The sequence below is a fragment of the Engystomops pustulosus genome, chromosome 7 (genome assembly GCF_040894005.1).
Source record: "Engystomops pustulosus chromosome 7, aEngPut4.maternal, whole genome shotgun sequence".
NCBI lineage: Eukaryota > Metazoa > Chordata > Amphibia > Anura > Leptodactylidae > Engystomops > Engystomops pustulosus.
The window spans coordinates 135,217,202-135,228,385 of NC_092417.1; positions in this window are offsets into that span (position 1 = coordinate 135,217,202).

Below are 11,184 nucleotides of genomic sequence, written 5' to 3' on the forward strand. Positions count from 1 at the left end.
TAGAAAGTAATAGAGTATTACTACAAATGAAATTACATTTTGCTCATCTACCTCTACAGTAAACAATTGATCACACTTCTAAAATCATTGCAGTCTTTCCTAATAAACACTGATATATAATCAAAGCAACATGTATGAGGGATGGTGCACTCACTTTCCAACTTGTCAAAATTACTGAAAAAATATTAAATATTGTGTTGTTTGAGAACAGAAGTGATCATAGAATCCATCAAACATATATGGGGAATCTGATAAAACTGGCATTTTAGACCCATGCACAGCGTGCCGGATATTCTAAGAGGCTCTGGTAGGTCTGATTTGGTAAAAGATTTTAGTCACTGCCTGTCCACTCAAAGTGACATGCGGGGTGGAAAACAAAAAAAAACTGACATAAATGGGGCATGTAATATGCCTTCTCCGTTAGAAAACTGGTGGAGAATGCATAATATATTTGCCCTATAGTATGTGTGCTTATATGCGTGTGTATTGTATAGGCTAGTTAATAAATGTATATTATACAGAACATCAGGCCCACATTTATCAAATCTAGTGTAATTTAACCCCTTAAGGACGCAGCCTGTTTGCAGGTTAAGGCTCGCAACTTTTTTTTGAAATTTGACCAGTGTCTCTTCCTGTGGTAATAACTTTTGAACACTGTTACTTATCAAAGCGATTCTGAGATAGTTTTTTCCCCACATGTTGTACTTCATTTTAGTGGTAAATTTTGGCTGATAAGTTTTGCTTTTATTTACAAAAAAAAGAAAAAAATGATGAATTTTTAGAAAAATTTGCCATTTTCGAAATTCAAAATCACCGCGTTTTCAGGCAGATAGATTTACCACCTAAATAACTTGCCGAATAACATTTCCCATGTGTCTACTTTACATTTTCATAATTTTTGAAATGTCTGGATAATTTATTTTGACGTCACGCGGCCTACAAATCGAATAGCGATTTTCCGTATTTTCGGAATTGACTATTTTGGGGATAAATACTGTTTGAAATCAAATTTTACATATTTAGCAACAAAACCCCCTATATAACCAACCCATTTTCAAATCTGCACCCCACAAACTATCAGAAACAGCATTTACAAAAATTGTTAACCCCTTGAGATCTTCATAGTAATTGAATCAAAATGGCGGTGAAATTTAGAATGGTCAAATTTTGTCGGTTATACGTTCATTTAGCCCTAAAATTTACACATTTCCAAAAGATAAAAAGAGAAAACTCACCATAAAATTTGTTCTACAATTTCCCCTGAGTGCAGAGACCCCCACATGTGGACATTACTTGTGTTATGGGGGCACAGCGAGGCGCAGAAGGGAAGGAGCACCCTGCAGCTGCCAGGATTTTAGTTTTCTGGTTGCCCCCTTTTGAAGGCTATAAAATGTTCGCTTTTCCGTTATTGGGGCCATGTGACGGCATTTTTTTTGCGGGACGAGATGCTTTTTCCAGTGTTACCATTTTGGGGTTGGTATCACCTATTGTTGAAAATTTTGGAACTTTTTTTTGAGGTCATGAGTAGAAAAGCATCAATTCTGTACTGGATTTTTTACTTTTTTTTTTTTTTTTCGTGCTCACCGTATAGCCTAATAATCCTGTTATCTTTATTCTATGGGTCGATACGATTACGGGGATACCAGACATGAATATTTTTTCTTATGTTTTACTAAATTTGCCAAATAAAACCCTAATGTGGCAAAAAAATCTATCATCATCATGCATCGCTGTCTTCCAAGTGGCATAACATTGTTACGTTTTTGGCTACAGAGCTGGTTTCATGGCTTGTTTATTGCGGGACATGTTGTTCTTTGCAACAATATCATTCTGGAGTTCATATGTTTTGTTGATCACTTTTTATTGCATTTTTAGTGGGATATAATAGGTAAAAATCATAATTTTTGGCGGGTTTTTGACGTTTTTTTTTACAGCGTTCATCATATGGGTTCAATAGTTATTTAGTTTTATTCTACGGATTGTTACGGACGCGGTGATACTATATATGTGGGGTTTGTGTTATGATTTAGACTTTTTTGAGCGTTATATGTCTCTTTATATGTTTTGGGGCATTTTTAGTGATTTATAAAGTAATTTTTTATTGAAAAACATTATTTTGTACATTTTTTACATGATCCACCATGGGATATGAACAAGCAATCATCTGATTGCTTGTTCTTGATAATACTCTGCAATACTAATGTATTGCATGGTATTATCAGTGCCAGCCTATGCAGATGCATAGGCTGACACTTTGCCTTTAAGATGACGTCACAGGCGCCATCTTAAAGGTAAACCCTCCAGGCTTCTCTGGGGTCCCGATCGGACCCCAGAGGAGCCAAAACAGCGATCGCCCCCCCCCCGAAAACGGTGCGGGGGGGGGGCGATCATGGGGTAAAGACCCCCAGAAGGCAAGTTAAATGCCGCGGTCGCGTTGACCGCGGCATTTAACGGGTTAAACACCCGCGATCGGAGCCCACTCCGACCGCGGGTGTTAGGCGGGGATGTCAGCGGTAAATTACCGCTGAAATCCCGCGGCTAACGATGCCGGTTCGGCTGCTATGCAGCGCTGAACCGGCATCGGCTCTGCGCCGTAGCTGTACTGCGCTGAGCGCTAATCGTCGGAAGCTGCGCAGTACAGCTACGGCGCGGAGCGCTAAGGGGTTAAAGGTACAGTAGATGGGTGAAAATGGAGTCAGCAATCAGATATATACCATTGTTGAAAGTGAGACTGGATTTAAAGACACAGTAGATGGGTGTAAATGGAGTCAGCAATCAGAGATATATACCATTGCAGAGAGTGAGACTAGATTTAAAGACACAGTAGAGGGGTGAAAATGAAGTCAGCAATCAGAGATATATAACTGTAGAAGAGAAGAGAGTTTGATGTTATTTCCATTCAATGTGTAACTGCAGCATACTTGTCAGAATATTATAATTAGCAGAATATTATGCTAAGCAAACAAAGAATGCAAGCATATTATTATTATTATTATTAAATGTTGGACATAGTCTACCATATACATGAGAGGAATAGTCCTTGCCTCCCTTATCCCTCGCTATGTAGACTACATACACAACGAACCAAACATTGTAAGGAGGGAATGAGAAAATAGTAAAAGAGCTCCCCTCTTCAACATACTAGATTCATAACACTATTTTTCGATGACACTCACTGCTTCTATTTCCAACTTTCATTTATTTATTTTCATAGGGCTGTTTCCTCTCCCTCCATGGAAAGCAGTCAGTCACCATCATCATCATACTTTACACAAGACTCCCTGTTATCTATGGAGGGATAGGCAGCATCCCTATCTAGATACAGATGACATGGGAGAATGATGGTAACTATGTTATTAAAGCTTTTTGATGGGTCATTTAGTGTATCTTTTGTCTCTGCTGACCCTTTCATAAGTAATAACATAACTTACATTATGTCAGAATCCACACCTAAAATGTTGTCTGCAATGTAGAATGAACAGGCAGAGCTGACATTGCTTATTTATCAGTTGAGCTCCACACATCAACCTCGAGAGCCCCAGAAATGGGAGGATGTATGAAGTAGGACTGCCCCATCATTAAGATATTAATTACAGGGCATGTATGCAGCATTAGAGGAGAGGGCTGGCCTAGCAGTGAGTGGCCACCCATGATATCAGATGACCCACTGATGGTCTGAGGGACACAATACGGCATTTTCACAATTTAAATGAAAAAAAAAAATTTGCCATCTTCTGGCGCTAATAACTTTTCTATACTATGATGTATGAGGTGTCATCTTGTGCAAAATGAGCTGATGTTTTCATTGCTAGGATTTTGAGGACTGTGCGACATTTCGACCACTTTTTATTTTCTATGTGATTTAAAATGGTGTAAAAGTAGCATAACGGACACTTGGGCACTATTTTCCGTCGTGGGGATCAACAACGACAATAACCGTTTTTATATTTCAATAGATCAGGCATTTTGAGAACCTTCAATATTTTTAAACATTTTTTTTTTTTGCTATTTCTTAGACCCTCTAGGGTACATTAACCCTAGAAGGTCTGATTGTTCCTACCATATACTGCAATACTACTGTATTGCATTACATGGCAATTTTGCACAGTATTCATTACAACCAACCACTGGCTCATTGTAACAAATCTGCAGAAACCAGACAGCCCTGGGTCTGACGAAGACCCAAGGTTGTCATGGCAATTGATCCCCCACCCGTTGACGTTTAGGGGAAGCGACATTTGGAATCAAGATGGCGGCGCCCACGTCCTGCCTTCCTTTAAATGCTGGCGACGGCTTTGCCAGCACCATTGTAAGGGTTAATACCCTGGGGTATTAGCGTAGGTATTAGAAGTGGGGTTTGCTGCATATTGCATATTACCTCTGTTTGAAGAAGACTCAGGCCGTGAGCCCTCTTCATACACCCCGCACCTCTGAAGGGGTTAAGAAGTGGCCACGCCACATTTGTATCGCACACAACCCTTTTGTGTAGCAGCTGCTCTATTCTTCATGGTGAAGGGGGTGTTCAGGTGCTCATAAGACCGCTACATTTAACATGCAAAGTCTGACAGTAGTGTGTCGCAAGGCCCTTGTTAAAGGTGCACCAAAAAAAAGTGGTGCACATAGCAGTTTTGCCGCTGAATAAGGGTCAGATTTCAATGTTTTTACACATCTGTAACCACTAAGTAAACAGTATAATCACTTATGCATAAAACACAAAAAATAACTACACAAAAATCTAAGAATAATAATCATCTACTTAGTATTTAGTACTAGATTATAAATGGTACATATATATGCAAGTAGTAAATTGCATTATTCTCTATAGAATACTTTACTTTGTGTTTCCTGTACATAACATTTATTATTTAAAGTGTTGAGAGACAGCAAATAATGTACAAACTCTTTCCCGGCTTCAATATTTTATAATACATATCCCACTAAAAATGGGCTGTTGTGTAGTCCATAGCTGACAAATCATTCTGTGAGGTCTAACTCAGGGCAGGGAAGAAGGGTAAGCAATGATATGCTACTGCCTCACTACTTATTCACACAATTAACCCTTAGGCGCACCAGGACGCTATAGTACGTCCCTGCAGCTAGATGCTGAGCGCGCTTGTACGTGCTATAACGTCCTGCTTCTGGCACCGGCTCACGAACAGAACCGGCACCAGAAGCAGCGGCTGTCAGCTGTCTATCACAGCTGACACCGCGCTCCGATTGGCTCCGATCGGCCTGTTTCCCCGTGCTAAGTTGCGCAGGACCGCGTGTGCCGGAGACGTCACCGGCTCTCCAGCACTTTAGGTTTTTCGCTCATTTGTCAATTACTATTGTACATATGGTAGTTTCTGGTCACTGCAATCTCCAAGCAGAAGACTGTCCTATACACATAAAAGCTACGTAGCAGCTTATTATCTTTAATTTAATTAAAAATGTATTAAATTTTTTTTACATAATAATAAAATTCTATGTTATATACTGTTAAGATGGAAGATAAAATTATAGTGGGTTGAAATTGAAAAGAATGCAGTTGTGCAGTATTCTTTTTTTTAATTACATCATTACCAAATTGTGTTTGGTGTTTGCAATCTAATTGGTGTAAAAAGCTGGGTGTATGTGTGCATGTATGTATGTACACTAAAGGAATCTGTACCGTCATGTTTATAATTACCAAATTATGAGCTGTAATATTCACCCTGTGCTTCCCAATATATACACCCTTAACTGGCATATACAGGAGCCATTGTCTGCTGATGTGGCAGTTAGAAGCTGAGCCGTGATTGGTTGCTCATCATTAAGATGAGCTCCGAGCTTTGGTTACTACAGGCAATGAGTATAAGATGCTTGTATGTGTGGTAATAAGGATAGGGATACAGAGATAGGAGGAGTTTAATCAGGAATGTCTGAGGTAAAACTGTTTCAATTGCCCATGGAAACCAATCAGAGATCAGCTGTTATTTTATAAATATCTGTGGGAAAATGAAACTTACTAAAATGTGGTTAGGAGACCTACATAGCTTGCCCTAGCCCTGGTTATGCTGATTATCGAGTAGATGAACACATTTTTTTCATCCAATTCACAAATAGACCATTCAACACCTTGCAACATGAAAATACACTTTTAAAGTAATAATATAAAAATATCCTGTTGTATCTACTCTCCTATTAAAAAATAGGACAGAAGTTGAAGACAGGAGATACACAGGGACAACTATGTACATATGAATAAGTACCAACTGGTTGATTGTTGGTCCTGTGCAGGTTATCACACCAAAAGGATGCCTCACAAAATTATAGAATAAACAAAGCCTATTGTACCCCTCAAGATGGGGAAAGAAGAGTCCCCGGACATTGTGCACATCAACCTCCATACTTGGTAAGGACTGGCTTTAAGGTTCCAAAATTGTTTCCTTGCTCTACTATAACGGCACAAGTGTTTGCTGTGCCATTGCCTTTGCATTTATACATTGATTCTGTAACGTCTGTGCCTGAACGTCGCTCTATCCGCAGTTGGCGGAATACATGGCGTATTTGTGTGTGAACTGTGGCTTAATTCTTGTGTTTGGATTAACTGAGCCACACCCTGCTCCTTGCATTTCTGTCTTGCCCAGCAAGGGTTACTAGCCTGATGGACAGTTACTCCAGTGTGCTATTGGGGGCATGTCCCGGAACGGCTTTAACCCCTTCCTGACATTTGACGTACTATTACTGCAATGCCAGAAGCTGTAGGGTGTGGGCTATACCTGTCTCTAACACCCACGATCGGAGATTTCTCCGACCGCGGGTGTTAACCCTTATAGTGACACAGGGCAGATTTGAAAAAATGGTCCGTGTCAGGAAGGTGAAAAGTGGCTTCAGTGTTAAGGGGTTAAATACCTGCCCATTCCCATCTTACCGGTGCTGGTTATTTTGAGTCTGACCTGTGTATATCTTGCTTGATCTTGATCTTGACCTGACCTGTGTATAGCCCACCTGTACCTGTATCCATTAGGCTTGCTGGTTAATTTGAGCCTTGTCTTCCCTGTATTTCTAGTTCAGTTTTACCTGTCTCTGTTTGTCTGCCTGTATCTGTATCTGATCTGTATATTACCCGCTTGACCTTGATCTTGACCTGACCTGTATATAACCCGTTTAATCTTGACCTGACCTGTGTATATCCTGCCTGTACCTGTATCTGACCTGTGATTATCTGCCTGAAAACCTGTATATATCTGTTGTTTTGTCCCTGTTTCAGTCCTGTGTCGGTTTCTGTTACCAGTGTGAACACTGGTCTATTCCTGTATTCCGGATACCTGTCCGCTCCACCATCCAGCAGCTGCCAGACGAAGTAAGTGTCCCCTGTCCTGATGTAGGGTCACTCAAGGACCGTCAGTTAGGTTCCTGATAGTGGGTTCGCCCTTATCAGGGCGGTTTATCTGCTTTAGGCAGGGGCTCAGCCCGCAGGGACGTCGCAGGGTGAGTTAGCCATCACTTATGTAGTCTGACAGCTAGCGCCAAGTCTGGTTGTGGTTGCGCGTTTGCTGGACGGGTGCTGACAGATTCACATTAGGGTACAATCAAACAGCAGTATGCCCGCCGTGCGGGCATACCGCCGTGTGCTGGAGAGGAGGCGGCCCCTCCTCCCTCAATAGAGAATAGCGGCACGCGGCCGCACACACGCCGAAAGATAGAGCATGCTCTATCTTTTTGCGGTGTGCGGCCCGGATCGGTGCCACACATGTGTGGCACTGTATCTGCGCCGCGCCGCTATTGCCGTCTATGGGGACGTACATGCGGCTGAAAATTTGCGGCTGCATGTAAGTCCCCGCAGACAGCCATGTGAATGTGCCCCTACTTTCAGGTGTTAACCCTGTTGTTACCAGCCGTTCCCCATACCTCATATATCATTATACAATTTACATATGTCCGGGTATGACTGCCCTTCTTTTTGCTATACATTTACCCCATAACTCTGTCATGTATATTTCAACAATTTTTAATTGTGTCTGTTTGTGTATATGTTTGCATAAATAAAGATTGTCAATTTTTTATACTTACCATTGATGTTGTCCTATTGCCTCACTCTTCTCTCCTCATCTTGAGGGGTACAATAGGCTTTGTTTATTGAAAAATAAGTCAAACAAAACACAAGTGCTACAGCTCACCATTAGAAAGTTCTCCTTTTAAGTCCAATATCACGTGCTGAATATGGTGCAGCGGAATGAACTGCAGCCCTGCTGGGAAGTCATATGTAGGAGAGAAAATGTTGAATAAATGTTTTCTTAACCCCTTAAGGACTGAGCCCTTTTTCATTTTTGTGTCTTTATTTTTCACTCCCCACATTAAAAATCTATACCTTTTTTATTTTTCCATGTAAAGAGCTGTTTATGGGCTTGTTTTCTGTGTATTCATAGTGGTGGTATTTAATATTCTATACTGTATACTGGGAAGCGGGATAAAAATTCTGAATGCAGTGAAAATGATGAAAAAACACATTTGCGCCATTTCTTGTGGGCTTGGATTTAATAGCTTTCACTGTGTCCCCTGAATGAGAGGTCTATCACGGGGATACCAAATTTGTAAAGGTTTTATAATGTTTTAATTCATTTACAAAAATTAAAACCTCCTGTACAAAAAATAATTCTTCATTTTGCCGTCTTCTGGCGCTAATAACTTTTGCATACTTTGGTGTACAGAGCTGTGGGTGGTGTAATTTTTTGTGACTTTTGATGATGTTTTCAATGCTTTTATTTTTGGGACTGTACGAACTTTTGATCACTTTTTATTGAATTTTTTATATTTTTCAAAGGGGCAAAAAAATGGCATTTGCGACTTTGGGCGCTATTTTCTGTTACGGTGTTAAACACAGTGAAAAACTGTTATTATATTTTGATAGATCGGGCATTTTCAGACGCGGTGATACCTAATGGGGCAGATTTACTTACCCGGTCCGTTCGCGATCCAGAGGCGCGTTCTCTGCCCTGGATTCGGGTCCGGCCGGGATTCATCAAGGTAGTTCCTCTGCCGTCCACCAGGTGGCGCTGCTGCGATGAAAAGCATCTGAACGCACTCAACTTCACCGAGCCGGACCAAGGGAAGGTAAGCGCGTCCCAAGCGACACTTTTATTGTTTTAAATGCAGCGGTTTTTCCGAATCCGTCGGGTTTTTGCTTGGCCACGCCCCCCGATTTCCATCGCGTGCATGCCGGCCCCGATGTGACACAATCCGATCGCGTGCGCCAAAATCCCGGGCCAATTCAGGTACAATCGGCGCAAATCGGAAATACCCCTGGAGCCTGACAATGCCTTTACAGTTCACCACAAAATGGGGTAAGGTGGTTTTCATGATCAGCCTTCTTTCTGGGAAAGCCCTGACACAGGCTACCCCCCTCTGGGACAAGAACCATCTGGTCATAGCTACTCTCGCCTCATTCCTCGCTGAATTCCGGTCCGTCTTTGAGGAACCTGCCCAGGCTTCTTCTGCTGAGACCGCACTGCTGAACTTGCGTCAAGGGGACTCATCTGTCGGTGACTATGCAGTTCAGTTTTATACCCTGGCTTCTGAGCTAGCCTGGAATGAAGCTGCCTTGGTTGCAACTTGTCAGATTATAGAAGCACTGTCTGCACATGACTTGCCGTCTACGCTGAGTGGTCTCATCTCTCTGGCCACTCAGATTGACATCTGGTTTGCTAAACACTATGAGGAGCAGCATCTGGAGTGACTGCAAGTCAGGAGCCGACATTTGGCCGCTTGGCTCTTGTCTTCCAAAGACCTTGTCTGCCACCTTCCGTGTCAGCTGCAGAGGAACCGATGCAGGTGGATAGAGCTCATCTGACTGCTCAAGAACCTCTGCCTCTATTGTGCTAGCCCAGAGCACTTTCTTGAGACTTGTCCAGTCGGTCCATAGCATACAGGAAATGCACGCCCCTAGGGTTCTTTTGACAAGCGTCACTAGGTGAGAGCAAAGCTAGCAAGTTTCAGGCTTCTGCCTTCTTGGATTCCGGCTCTATAGGAAACTTCGTAGATGCTGCCCTGGTCTCCCAGTATCATCTCCCCATGGTCTGTCTCGAGAAGCCACTGGTCATCTCCTCCGACAGTGGGCAAATCATCTACGATCCGGTCCGGTACCGCACCAAGCCTCTGTTTCTGCAAGACAGGGCATTGCACAAGGAGAGACTGTCTATTTATGTGCTACCCTGGTCCACGTCTTCTATCCTGTTGGGTCATCCGTGGTTGCAGCTCCACGCACCCGTGTTCAACTGGCAGATGGGGGAGGTTCTTTGTTGGAGACCGGAGTGCCAGTCTCGCTGTTTGGTGGTTCCTCTTCCTGTATCTATCATGGTCTCATTGGTGTCCACCAAGTCACTCATGTGTATCCCTTCTTCATACCAAGACTTTGCAGATGTCTGTTCGGAAAAGCAAGCGGAGACTCTGCCGCCACAATGACCCTATGACTGCCCAATAGACTTGATACCGAACACGTCTCCTCCACACATCTCCCCCATGGGGTTCCCCCATCTGTTCCCAAAACCACGGCCATGTCAGCCTATGTGAAGTAGAAATTGCAGAAGGGCTTTATACGAAAGTCTTCTTCTCCTGTCGGTCCTGGATTCTTCTTCTTGGCCAAGAAGGATGGTTCCCTCCGTCCATGCATTGATTACCACGGCCTCAATAAAGTTACGGTGAAAAACCGCTACCCACTGCCTCTGATCATTTGATCACCTACATCGTGCAAAGGACCTGTGGGGGGCATATAATGTCATCCGCATCCATAAAGGTGATGAATGAAAGACCGCCTTCAATACTCGAGATGGGCACTTCAAGTACCTTGTCAAGCCGTTTGTAATGCACCAGCTGTGTTTCAGGAGTTTGTCAGTTACATTTTCAGAGACTTGCTGTGCACCTGTGTCGTGGTCTATCTAGACAATATACTTGTATTCACCACAGAGTCTCATCAGGCGCATGTACGGCAAGGGACTTCAGATGACCCTGCCAAGTTATCTGCGGTACTTCAGTGGCCTTGCCCAGTAGGACTGCATGATATCCAGAGGTTCCTGGGCTTCGCTAACTACTACTGGCAGTTTATACTGCATTTCTCCTCTTTCTTGTCTCCCTATGTGGCACTGACTAAGAAAAACGCTAATCCAAAACTATGGCATCCGGCAGCTGAAGAAGCTTTCTCCAAGCTGAAGTCTTCCTTTGCCTCTG